This window comes from Carcharhinus amblyrhynchos, chromosome 5 (assembly GCF_965287045.1).
Source record: "Carcharhinus amblyrhynchos chromosome 5, sCarAmb.v2.hapA, whole genome shotgun sequence".
Lineage (NCBI taxonomy): Eukaryota > Metazoa > Chordata > Chondrichthyes > Carcharhiniformes > Carcharhinidae > Carcharhinus > Carcharhinus amblyrhynchos.
In genome coordinates, this window is record NC_137328.1 from 21,358,452 (window position 1) to 21,372,690 (window position 14,239).

Genomic DNA, 14,239 nt, shown 5'->3' on the forward strand with positions numbered 1-14,239 from the left:
ACAGCTGTCAAATGGGATATTTTGACCCCATCAGTTAGATTTAGAGTTGAACTTCGGTTTTTGGGGATTGAAAGGCAGCCTGCCAAACCCCTATGCTACTCAGTCCAGACTTTAACTTTAAAGTATTCTATATTGCTGCAAATTAGCAGGTTACCTTTGAACTCTGTCATTTAATGCTTTTTGATGCAATGTGGCCTCTGATTTAACTTACATTGATTGCTATATAACTTTCCTCTTTAATGAGAAACATAAAACATAATTTCTGTAGTATCCTCTAGCTACAATACACTTATTTTTACAGTTCCTCGGGTCTCGTTATGGAGGAGGATCCAGTTTAATACATCCAGTCAGTTTTAGTTCAGACACAAAACATGAAGTAGCAGCAAGTTCAAGTTCAATTACAGTTCAGCAAACTGACTAAGTGATGTGTGCAATTCTGGGTCTATGACCCTTTTTAACAGTTGGTTTTGGGGACAAAACAAGCTTTTTTTGCTCAACAGCAAAAAGATACTGTGGATGCTAGAAATCTAAAATAAAAACAGAGAGTTTGAAATTCATTGAGGTGGGAGTGTAAGGACTTGAAGCCGAAGCCTTTGCAAAGGACGGATCATTTGGGATGAGAGAGGATAAGGTCAGAGGGAGTAATGAAAACACGCAAGGGATGAAATTGGAAGAATGGATGGTGTCAGATCAAAGTGAATGAGAGAAAGGATCTGGAGAAATATTATCATGCAAAATCTACTGAAGCTTGCAATTACTGACTCCTGGCAGGACAGATTTTTGTCCAAGTACTAGATGAGTTGAAAAATGATTTAGGATGGCAAGGTGGCACTCAGTGGTTAGAACTGCTGCCTCACAGTGCCAGGGTTCAATTCTGGCCTCAGGTCACTGTCTGTATAGAATTTGCACGTTCTCACCATGTCTGTGTGGGTTCCTCTGGGTCCAAAGATGTATGTGTTCGGTGGATTGAGCATGGTAAACTGCCTCTTAGTTTAGGAAGATTTGCAGGGTAAATATAGAAACATAGAACAGTACAGCGCAATACCGGCCCTTCAGCTGTCAATGTGGTGCCGAGCTTTGTCCAAACCCAAGATCAAGCTTTCCCACTTCCTATCATTCTGGTGTGCTCCATGTGCCTATCCAATAACTGCTTGAAAGTTCCTAAAGTGTCCGACTCCACTATCACAGCAGGCAGTGTATTCCACACCCCAACCACTCTCTGAGTGAAGAATCTATCTCAGACATCGCTCCTTTATCTCCCACCACGAACCTTATAGTTATGCCCCCTAGTTACTGCTACATCCACCCGAGGAAATAGTCTCTGCACATCCACTCTATCTATCCCGCTCATCATCTTATAAACCTCTCTTAATTTGCCTAATATGTGGGGTTACGGGGATAGTGCCTGGGTATTGATGCACAATCAATGGGCTGAATGGCCTCCTTCTGAACTGTGGGCATTCTATGATTCTATGAAATGGACCTGCAGACCAAGATAGCTGGGAGTGAGTTGAATCTGCCAAAGAGAAATGTGGAGTGTATACATGGATATCAGTGTGTGGTTCAAGGAACGCTGAATATCTTGGAACTACTTTGGCTAGAGACAATCACTAAGGAAAGAAATGTGGCTGTAAAAATGTGTTTTACCAAGTACTTAAATATGAATAGAGGAAAACAAAGCAACGGAGATGAATGGGGCAACAGAGACAAATGAGAATCCTATCAGAGAAAAAAAGCAACACTTTTTCAAGATAGGCTTTTCTGGAACAGGAGTTGCAGTGAATTAAACGCTAACACAGAAGCAAGATATAACATAACATAACATAAGAAATAGGAGCAGGAGTAGGCCATCTAGCCCTTCGAGCCAGATGGCCTACTCCTGCTCCTATTTCTTATGTTATGTTATGTTATATCTAGTGAATGGTTCAAATCTGAAGTAAGAACAGCAAGTGCTGGAAAGATTTGAGAAGTTAGGCAACATCAGTTACTAGTGGTGTACCGCAAGGATCTGTTTTGGAGCCACTGCTGTTTATCATTTTTATAAATGACCTGGATGAGGGTGTAGAAGGATGGATTAGTAAATTTGCAGATGACAGTAAAATCAGTAGAGACACTTAAGTGCGGAAGGATGTTGCAGGTTGCAGAGGGACATAAATAAGCTGCAGATCTGGGCTGAGAGGTGGCAAATGGAGTTGAATGCGGAAAAGTGTGAAGTGATTTACTTTGGAAGGAGTAACTGGAATATAGACTACTGGGCTAATGGTAAGTTACTTGGTAGTGTGGTTGAGCAGAGAGATCTTGGTGTCCATGTGCATAGATCCCTGAAAGTTGGCACCCAGATTGATAGGGTTGTTAAGAAGGCGTATGATGTGTTAGTTTTTATTGGTAGAGGGATTGAGTTTAGGAGCAATGAGGTCACATTGCAGCTGTACAAAACTCTGGTGTGGCCACACTTGGAGTATTGCGTACAGTTCTGGTCGCTGCATTGTAGGAAGGACATGGAAGCATTGGAAAGGGTGCAGAGGAGATTTACCAGGGTGTTGCCTGGTATGGTGGGAAGGTCTTATGAGGAAAGGCTGAGGGACTTGAGGCTGTTTTCGTTAGAGAGAAGAAGGTTAAGAGGTGACTTAATTGAGGCATATAAGATGATCAGAAGATTAGATAGGGTGGACAGTGTGAACCTTTTTCCTCAGTTGGACTTGGCTAGCATGAGGGCACATAGTTTTAAATTGAAGAGTGATAGATATAGGATAGATGTCAGAGGTAGGTCCTTTACTCAGAGAGTTGTAAGAACGTGGAATGCCCTGCCTGCAACAGTAGTGGACTCGCCAACATTAAGGGCATTTAAATGATTGTTGGATAAACATATGGATGATATTGGACTAGTGTAGGTTAGATGGGCTTTAGATTGGTGTCACAGGTTGATGCAACATCGAGGGCCGAAGGGCCTGTACTGCGCTGTAATGTTCTATGTTCTATCTGTGGTGAGAGAAATGTTGTATTTCAGGCTGATAAACTTCTGTCAAAACTGGAAAATGTTAGACATGTGTTTTGATTTCGTTTGATTTATTATTTAAATGGCTCTCATACCCGTTTCAGGCGTGATCCCAATCGTGGCCATTTTTGGACATTGGTAAAGGGGGAACCAGCACAGAGGCGGTCACGGATTGCGCTACTTGTCTCATGCCTGACTTTACCAAGTCTTTGAGCCCGAAAATGGGTGCAATGTTATGATAAAATCGGGCCCTATATCTCGGTTGCGTGTGGTTCTTGATTATGCTGGTTGTTTTTCCAAGACAGTGGGAAGTGTAGATGGAGTCAATGGATGGGAGGCTAGTTTACGTGATGGACTGGACTACAGTCGCAACCCTTTGAAGTTTCTTGCGGTCTTGGTCAGAGCAGAAACCATAAGCAAAAGCTGTGACACATCTGGATAGGATGCTTTCTATGGTGCATCTGTAAAAATTAGTATGAGTCATAGTGAACATGCCGAATTTCCTTAGCTTCCTGAAAAACTAGAGGCTTTGGTGAACTTTCTGTAACAGACAAGAGGGGATTAATTTAAACAGTCCTGATTTCCCATCTCACTGCACGTCTGCAAACAGAAAGGTTTTTTTAAATTTTAGTTTTGATTTGATTTTCCCCCTTTATAAATGGTGGTGTGTTTTCCCCAGCTTTCTCTTGGAGTTTTTCAATCCTCAAATCCTCTATGAGTAACTTGCACAGTAAACGGGAGGCAAAATAAAATGATTTGGGAAACCATTGGGTTGGCTTGGCTGGAATGTTTATGTGATGCAAGGATTTTTACATTCCAGGAGGTGTGAAGTGTTAAGCTTTGTTCATTTTTAAACTTCCAGAAGCCAGCATATGATCAGCTGGAGTTATCTTGTTAGCAACTGTCCATTTAAGAAAACAGAGAAAATGATTAATTGTATAAATCATTCTGGCTGAAGGAAATATATATATATACATATATTCCCTCCTGTCTCGACTGGACACATGTTTTAAGCAATTACAGTGACAGCGGAAGAACAAAAGAGAAGGAAATTATAGAATGAAAGTTGGAGAGATTATGGATAACGTGCCCATGCCCAGGGGGCACCTTGGCACTGCAGGCCAGGCATGGAGCAGTATAGAAGGAGCAAGGCATATTGTGGGGGGAAGGAGGGGGGGGGGGGGGGCAAGGCCCCGGCGGTGGGGGTGAGGGATCCTGCTGCCTCTCTGCCATTGGGATCGATGGGGGCAGGAGAGAGGCCAGTGATCGGGACGGGCTGGAGAGGGGTGGTGTCTGCTGGGGAGAAGGTGGATCCTCTGGGGAGGGAGGAGGTCTGTCAGCGGGAATGTCTACACTGCGGGGGGATTGGCACTGTGGGGCAGTGGGGAGGGCTGGAGATTGGGGCGGTCCAGGAAGGGGGGGTGTCAAGGTCAGCCCTGGAATGGTCACGGGGGCTGTGATCAGGTCATGGGGGGATTGGAGGGTAGCACTGCGGTGATCCTGGGCTAGCCAGCAATTGAGCTGGCCAGTAATCAAGAGGCTGTCAGTTTAGGGCCACTGCACATGTGCAGAGGCCCGCTGATTTCAGCCTCTTGGCCGGGAATAGGCCCGACCCTGAAATTTAATAATATTCGCGCTGGTGGCTTCTGCATTGCACAGAATGTTGGAGATTCTAGTGTGAACTCCCACTGAAGAAAACCAAGATGAATAACCTTGTTTTCCCACAAATTCAACACTTAGAATTTTTTGGAGAGAATTCCGCCCATACCACAGAGCTGTGGAGCAAGGCAGAAGGAGATGAGTCCAGAAAGAGAAGATTAGTCCAGTGTAGGAAGTGTAAGTAAAAGAATCATTATCCACAGTTGCTGTTTTTTTTCTTCGTTGTAAGAAGTCTTACAACACCAGGTTAAAGTCTAACAGGTTTACTTGGTAGTAAATGTCACTAGCTTTCGGAACGCTGTTCCTTTGTCAGATGAGTGGAGAGTTCTGATCACAAACAGGGTGTATAAAGGCACACACTTGGCTTGATGAATCAGTACTTGGCTGATGAATCAGTACTCCTCCTTGCTGACCACCACTTAGAGGAAGCACTGAGAGTGGCAAGGGCACAGAATATGCTCTGGATGAGGGACTTCATTGTTTATCATCAAGGGTGGATCGGTAGCAGCACTACTGACTGAGCTGGTTGGATTCTAGAGGACAAAGCTGCTAGACTGAGTCTGCGGTGGGTGGTGAGGAACAACAAGAGAGAAAAACATACTAGACCTCAACGTCACCAAACTGCCTGCCGCTGATGCATCTATCCATGACAAAATCGGTCAGTTCATATGGAGACAAAGATCCATCTTCAAATTGAGGATACCCTTCATCATGTTGTGTGGCACTATCATTGTAATAAATAGATTTTGAACAGATCTAGCAGTTCAAAACTAGGCATCCATGAAGTGCTGTGAACCATTATCATTATGGCTCAGAATATCCTCTACTCTACCCCTACCAACAAGCTGGGGAATCAGTCCTGGTTCAATGAAGAGGCAGGAGGGCATGCTAGAAGCAGCACCAAGCATGAGGTATCAAACTGTTGAAGTGACAACACTACACGTATGCCAAACAGCAGAAGCATCATGATTTTGGCAGAGCTAAGTGATCCCACAACCATTAGATCAGATCTAAGCTCTGCAGACCTCCCACTCCCGTGGTGGATGATTTTGCAACCAACTGGAGGAAGAGGCTCCACAAATACTCACATCCTCAATGATGGGAGATCCCAGAACATCAGTGAAAAAGATGAGGCTGAAGCATTTGCCACCATCTTTACCCAGAAGTGCTCAGTGAATGATCCACCTCAGCCTACTCCTGAATTCCCCAGCATCACACAGGCCCAAAATGGTGAAATAGAACCCATAACCATTGAGTGACATCAGCTTGAATAGAACAAGGATAAAGCCAGGCCTGGAAAGCTAAAGGAGCTCCAGATAGGACCAATAAAATTTAAGATAGAACATTCCAGACTCAACAGGGACAGGAGAAGTCCCAGGGCAGGAAAATTAGTAATGAGTAATAACGTCATTGAAGATCCTGAAGGAAGGCAAATTATTAGAACAGGAAAGCAAAAAGTTAAGTAATTTCCCGAAAGATGACTGACAGAAACTTCCTTTCCAAATTAAAAAATGGACCAAAGGGTTCCCTGAAGAGATGAACAGATAGGGAATGAGATGCCTTGCCCAGTTGAAACCCTACGAAGAAGTAGAGCCAGAATTGCCCCTCCACGTGAGAGAAGTTTTCAAGGCAATATGGAACAGGTTAGGAGAGTACCCACTACCAAGTCAAAGATACTGGCTAAGGAGCCAATGATTGGTTTAGCCGGCAGCTTTGTGGAAAATTTAAATGGGGAACAGGAAAATTTTCTATGGGCCCGATTTTACAATTTTAATTCTAAATGCTGAATCTGGGCATGATTCAGATCCGACTTGTAAACCTGTTCTCCAGCGCCCACATACGCACTGTACCTGAAAAAAAGCAGCAATTCTGAATTGCGCTGTGGGCAGGGCTTATCACGCCCTGAAATGCTGCTGCTCTAGTCAGAACCTTCAACTGTGCATGCGCAGTAAAAAAAATTTGAAAAACGCTCCCCTGCCGTACTGCTCCTGGGCCGGGTAAAGCGGCTTGGAAGCGATGGCCCCCACAGACATCGCCCTACCCCCTCAACATAACTGATCCCCTTACTCACTCACCTTCCCCCGCTACCCAGACTGATCGCGGCCCCCCTTATCCCACTCCCCCACCCCCTCATTGATCGCCTGCAGAGTGGCAGTGGACTTCCTCTGCCCCTACCAACCCCCCCCCCGCCTCCTCTCCCCCCCATCAGAGATCCATCTGCCCTCCTCCCCCCACCAGAGAACGATCAGGCTTCCCCCATCCTCCCCACCCACCAGAGATCCATCTGCCCTCCTCCTCCCCCTCCCCCCCACCAGAAAATGATCAGCCTCTCTCCTCCTCCCCCCCACACCACGTGAGATACATCTGACCCGCCTCCCCCCCATCCCCCTTCCCCTCCAGAGAACAATCTGGCCTCCAGCCTCCTTACCCTTCCCCCCCCACCAGAGAATGATCTGGCCCTCCTCATCCCCATCTTCCCCCGCCTACCAAGAATGATCTGGCCTCCCTCCTTCCACACTGCCCCACCACCAGAAATACATCTGGCCCGCCTCCCTCCCCCTCCCACCATCCATCTGAGTCAGAGAGCCGCTGGAAGCTCTGAACTTGTCCCTTCAGAAGCTGGAGCATTTGAAACAGACTTTTGCCAAGCATGTCTGTTTCGTGTCGAATTTGGATGGGCAAACGCAATGGTAAGGGGGGGATATGCCGGTAATTTTGGGCGTCCAGCTCATTGGGCCAATTTAAGTACATGCAAATTCATTTAAATTGACGCTGCGCTCACTTCATGTGCAGTTCTGATCGCGTCCATTTTTGGGCCATGGTAAAGGAGGAATCGGAGCGGATTTGGACCGGATCGCGCTATTCGCTTCATGCTCGACTTTACCAAGTTTTTGTGTCCAAGAACGGGTACAACGCAATGGTAAAATTGAGTCCAATGAGTGAGGGTGATGCAACAGGGAGGTGCAGCCAGAGCTGACAATCCACCAGAGGGCAGTGCTGTTGCAAAAGTCACGGAACAGCCGAGATGAAGAACACTCCCAAAGCAAAAAGCGAAAACATGAAACAGTCCCGGTGAGTGGAATCATCCCAGAAAATGGCAGTCAGTCGGAATTTGGGCAGGGAAGGGAAAGCAGCATTTGACCTGTCAGTGCCAATGGTGGCTTTTTCTGCTGTTTTGTGTGTGGTACTTTGTTTTAAAAATCCATGGGTTTCATGTTGGATCGCTGACCTCATAACTTTAGTAATCCAGGCGCCATATTTACAGGCTGCCCCACCACAGAGCTAGAGCTCTCTAAAGGATAGGAAGCTGCTGAGAACTGATGGCTGCCAAAGTTAGGAAACATTCTGTCCACAAATTTAGCAACTCCTCCCTTCAGCGCCTATCAGATGCAGTGGGGGCCTGCCACAATGTCCTCTCCCCTTTGCCCTGGGTGAGGATCATCAAGCAAGACCACCAGTCCAGCATGGGAAATGGTGGCAGTGTTGGTCAGCGCCAACGCACTCCTAAAGAGGATAGCCACCCAGTGCTGAAACTGGATAAATGATCTCCTCTGTTCTGCCCAGTTAAGTCACTCTTCTCAGCACTCTCAACTCACACACCCATCACAGGTTCACAGGGGTTTCACTCACTGCCAGTTCAAGGCATACCACCACTCACTCTCCCACACAAACTTTCATCTGCCCTGTAGATCATGACTTCATCTCCTCCATGGCACCATTCACCACCCACACATGCCACGGACACATTTAGACTGCTTACACTCCGTCCATCTGCCTTCATGCACAGTGGCACAGTAGTTAGCACTGCTGCCTCAAAGCTCCAGGAACCCAGGTTCAATTCCAGCATTGGCTCACTGTCTGTGTGGAGTTTGCACATTCTCCCTGTGTCTGCATGGGTTTCCTCTGGGTGCTCCGGTTTCCTTCCTCACTCCAAAGATGTGTAGGTTAGGTGGATTGGCCATGCTGAATTGCCCATTAATGTCAGGGGTGGGGTGGAGTGGTTAGCATGTCAAGTTACATGGATAGGGCCTGGGTGGGATTGGTACCGGTGCAGGTTCAATGAGCTGAATGGCCTCCTTCTGCTCTATAGGGATTCTATGATTTTATGATTGACAAGCTGACGCATAAGAAAAGGAAGAGGTCCCAGTCAGGTGGAGGAATAGCCAACTTCAAGATCCTGACAGACTTTGCAAATGGAGTGACTCAGCTGGCCAACGAGGATGTGAACCATTCCTGTGGTGACAGTAGTTTCGGCGGCATTCAGTCAAGTGAGGATCCAGCACTGCAGCATCCATCAGGCAATAATGCTATGAGTGATGTCTGCTGTTTCACAGGCACCTTCCATGCACTAATCGCCTCTCCTTTCTTTCACAGGCACATCCAGGAAGCAGCTGAGGGGGTCCTCAACTCCAACCCAATAACACTGCAGAAGAGGTCACAGCACACATCCACATCCTCCACCAGCGCAGAGACACACCTCAGTGGGACCTGGTTGTAGAGTCACACTCTGGTGAGCACATCGCACTGTCTGATCCACAGCAGGCGGAGGGAGACAGGGACATCCTTGGGTGCCAGCATCCTGCTGGGAGCCAGGAATCTGCTAAGTCTGATCAGATGACGAGCCTCTGGACTCGCTCGTACATCAGTTGCTGTAGCTGCAATAACAAACTTGGAACATTGGGAAGCAAAGTGCGCTGCACTCCTCAGATTGGAAGGCAAAATGGAGAAGTCCGTCCACCTTCAGACTGAGGTGATAATGCTGGCATGTCAACTTACTGGGGTCAACATTGGTAGGGTGGTGGCCACAGTGGAGACATTGGTGCAAAACTTCAGCCCTGCACTGCTGCAGGAGCTGCACTCTGTTGCTGAGGCACTTATTGGCATCTATCAGTTACACAAAACCGGGAGAGGGCATGGGAGCTCACTTCAGCTGCACCTCCCTCTTAAGGAGTCAGCAAGGAGCCCTGGGGCACCGGTAGGGCGGAGGATCAACAAGTGCACACCCCATGGCCAACCACCCAGGTCATTCAGGGAGTTGTTCTGAATCCTCTCTTCTTGTGACCCCAGCAGCTTCAGTTCCACAGACTGAGGAGGATGGCACTACCACACAGCAAAACCCTGAAAGAAAGCCAGGCCCCTCCAATTCTCAGTCCTCTGGAAGATGCCAGCCAAGGTCATCATAGGCAACAGGGCTTAGCAGTCAGCACACTGCCTCTACAAACCCTGTGGAAATTGGGGATGTGCCCAGACATAGTCACAGAGTAGAAAGGTCAGGAGATGTAGTTGCACAACATGGGCACGGATGTTAATCACTTGTATGGAATGTTAACCATTGTAGGGACATAACCAAGAATGTCTTCTTATCCGCTGGTCCTTCTTATGACCACTCAGATGTGAAACCTTGGTTCCTGTACAAAATGAGGGCTAGTGTTGCGGTCTGGGGTATGTCCTCTGTGCAGTGTGTAACCTTCTGAGCACAGTCGCTGTTCAGCTTCAAAGCCACTCTCCAGATCAGTGAGGTCTGCATCTGGCTTGTGTTTTCTGGAAGAATCTTGTACCCAACTGTCACCGGGTTCGGTGATGCTCTCTGTGTCCTCTCAGCATCTTAGCAGTGGGGTTGCCCACCATCTTGTCAGCATTCCAGACAGATGAAGGTGTGGTGCTGAAGAGAATCGATGCTGAAGGCTATCCATGTGCCCGTTGTATCTCAACAACATCTCCATACCATGAGAAGAGCATTTGTGTGTTGCTGTTAGCCAGACATGTGTCAGACATCTCAGATACAATGTGAAGATTTCAGGATTGTCTTCAGCGCATCTTGTCATCATCCTTGTGATGATGAGTTTCTCATGAACACACTTGCCTCGTTTGGCCAGTACAATGGCCTCAACACCTTTTTCCATGGTAGTGAGCCAACGCTAAAGGTGCTTCTGACACAAGATTTATTACATCCTTTTCCTGAGGAGGAGAAGAGGAAACACAAGGAGAAACATCTGATGCAAGTTTTCAATTCCTACTTCGTGGATGTCAAATATCCTGATTGCTACAAAATCACAACAGTGTTCAGCTGCGTACAGACCATTGTGCTGTGTGTCAGATGTTCCATTGTGCTCTATATGCCCACCAGAGGAAAAGCCAGGTCAACAGAAGACTGCTTCTCCAGAAGAAAGCAGCACTAAAGGTGAAAGTTGGCAAATGAGGGTGGGTGAGATGCCACGCAGCTAGGCATCGTGAGTCTGGCGGAGGGACACTGATTTGCTTCCTGGGGATGTGGATGGCAGTTTGGGAAAGATGGACCTGAGGAAAGAAAGGTGTGTGCCAGTGTCCTCAAGCCATGCCCATCTGGTTTCTAGAAACTTCTTTGAACCCTCTTGCTGGTATTGTTATTTGTTAGAATTGTCAATAAAATGATACAGTGTTAAAAAAAACCTACCTGCATACTTGTCTCCTCGGACCTCAGCACCCTTTTCCCCTTCAATCTTGTCCTCGTTGGAGGAGATCTGCTGTTCTTCCATTTCTCATCGTCCAAATGCCCCTCCCTTTATATTACCAGGTTGTGTAGGACAAGGCAAATCACAGTGATGTGTGGCACCCGTTGGAGGCCGTATTCCAGTGCTCTGTTGAGACATTGAAACCTCATTTTCAGTTTCCAATGACGTGCTCCACCAAACTCCAGTTTGCAGCATAAGGCTCATTGTAATTTCTCTCAGCAGGAGTCCAAGGCTGCCGAACTGATTTCATCAGTCATGTTCTCTGTTCTTGCCCCCGTGATTCAACCCTGCAGCCTTTATTGTCCATAGAACCATTGGATACCTACGGTGCAGTAGGGGGCCATTCAGCCCTTCGAATCTGTACCAGCTCCCTGAAAGGCATCATACCCAGGCCCAGTCCCCTACCTCATCCCCGTACCCTCACACATTTACAAAGTTTAATCCACCCAACCTACACATCTCTGGACCATGGGAGGAAACCGGAGCACTCAGAGGCAATTCATGCAGACACAGGGAGAGAATGTGCAAACTCCACACAGACAGTCATCCTAGGCCAGAATGGAACCTGGGTCCCGGCAAGTCACTGCCAGGTACCTGGCAAGGTGAGGCAGCAATTCTAATCATTGTACCACTAAAGAAGTTAGGGATCAGAGACTTGCTGGGACTTCAGTGCTGTTTTGTCTGTGACTGGCATCCTGTATTGCTACTGTAGCAGCATAATTGATCTTAATTGCTACAACATTTATTTTAGTCTGGATTAATGCAGGGTAGTTATTTTTGTGATTTCCTCTGGGGTTTTTCAGAGTAGGGCTTGATTAGATTGATTGACAAGTAGAGCCACATGACTAGGTGGAGCGAGGCTTACACAGAGAATTCAAGTTTAGTTGCTATTTAGCTGCTGCTTAGAGTTCAGAACGAGTAGAGCATCTCTTTTCCTGTCTCTGAAGTTGAGACTGGAATCTGTCATGAGATAAGTTTCTTTCTCTGAGATTCTGCTGAATCATAATAATAAGAACATAAGAACATAAGAAATAGGAGCAGGAGTAGGCCATCTAGCCCTTTGAGCCTGCCCCGCCATTCAATAAGATCATGGCTGATCTGTCGTGGCTCAGTTCCACATTCCCGCCCTCTCCCCATAACCCTTAATCCCCTCTCTTATCAAAAACCCATCAACCCGCGTCTTAAAAATATTTAGCGAGGTAGCCTCCACCACTTCAACGGGCAGAGAATTCCAGAGATTCACCACCCTTTGAGTGAAGAAGTTCTTCCTCAACTCCGTTCTAAACCGCCCCCCCTTTATCTTGAGGCTGTGCCCCCTAGTCCTACTGTCCTTTCTGAGCGGGAAGAGTCTCTCCACCTCTATCCTATCCATCCCATTCATCATCTTATATGTCTCAATGAGATCTCCCCTCATTCTTCTAAACTCTAACAAGTACAAGCCTAGTTTATTCAGCCTCTCCTCATAGCTCAACCCCCTCAACTCCGGCATCAGCCTAGTAAACCTCCTCTGCACTCCCTCCAAGGCCAGAATATCCTTGCGTAAGTACGGCGCCCAAAACTGCACACAGTACTCCAGCTGCTGCCTCATCAATGCCCTATATAGCCGCAGCAAGACCTCCCTACTTTTATATTCAATCCCCCTCGCTATGAAGGCCAGCATCCCATTCGCCTTCCTGACCATCTGCTGCACCTGCAAGCTGGGTTTTTGCGACTCATGCACAAGGACCCCGAGGTCCCTCTGCACCGTCGCCTGCTGCAGTTTTTCGCCACGTAAGTAATAATCCTTCCTACCATTATTCCTACCAAAGTGGACCACCTCGCACTTGCCAACATTAAATTCCATTTGCCAGTTCCTGGCCCATTCGCCCAGCCTATCTAGATTCTTCTCTAGACTCTTCACACCCTCCGCACAATTTGCCGTTCCACCAATCTTGGTGTCATCAGCAAATTTCGACACCATACACTCGGTTCCCTCCTCCAGATCATCTATATAAATGGTAAATAGCTGAGGCCCCAGCACTGACCCCTGGGGCACTCCACAAGTCACCAATCGCCAATCCGAATAGCACCCATTGACCCCCACTCTCTGCCTCCTATTTGACAACCAATCCTCTATCCACGCTAACACCCTACCCCCAACTCCATGTCCCCTGACCTTCTGCAATAACCTCTTGTGAGGTACCTTGTCAAACGTGTTCTGAAAATCAAGAAAGACCACATCCACCGGCTCTCCTCTATCCACCACCCTAGACACATCCTCATAGAACTCCAGTAAATTTGTCAGACACGACTTCCCCTTAACGAAACCGTGCTGCGTCTGCTCTATCAAGCAATTCCCCTCAAGATGCCTCGCTATTTCCTCCTTGATGACGGATTCTAACATTTTACCTACAACAGACGTTAAACTAACCGGCCTATAATTCCCTGCCTTTTGCCTGGCACCCTTCTTAAACAACGGCGTAACATTAGCTGTTTTCCAATCTTCCGGCACTTCCCCGGAATCCAGCGACGTTTGGAAAATAACCACCAAGGCATCCACTATCACCTCCGCCATTTCTTTCAGAACCCTCGGATGCATTCCATCTGGTCCTGGGGACTTGTCCACAATTAGCCCCTCCAGTCTGTCGAGCACCGCCTCTCTAGTAACAGTAATGTCATTGAGACCCTCCAGTCCTACCACCTTTCCATCTCTAACACCCGGCAAATTATTCACGTCCTCCTCCGTGAAGACTGAAACAAAAAAGTTATTCAAGACCTCAGCCATTTCCCCATCCCCTACCACTAAGTCCCCCTTCTCATCCTCTAAGGGTCCAACGTTCACCCTAGCCAGCCTCTTCCTTTTTATATATTTATAAAAACTCTTGCTATCCTTTTTTATATTAAGCGTTAGCCCAGCTTCATAGTTTCTCCTACCCTTCTTTACCAACTTCTTTGTCAATCTTTGTTGACATTTAAACCTCTCCCAATCATCTTCTCGCCCACTACTCTTAGCTACTCTAAATGCCTCTGCTTTTAATTTAACACTTTCCTTCACCTCCTTCGTTATCCACGGCTTATTACCTCTCCTCCTACGGTCCTTTTTAACCATCGGAAT

The 14,239-nt window shown here is 47.1% G+C and overlaps 1 pseudogene; it reads left to right on the plus strand.

Annotated features, from left to right (window-relative positions):
- The first annotated feature begins 10,416 nt into the window (after positions 1 to 10,416).
- Positions 10,417 to 10,833, plus strand: LOC145343365 (small ribosomal subunit protein eS27 pseudogene; annotated as a pseudogene).
- The last annotated feature ends 3,406 nt before the right edge of the window (positions 10,834 to 14,239 follow it).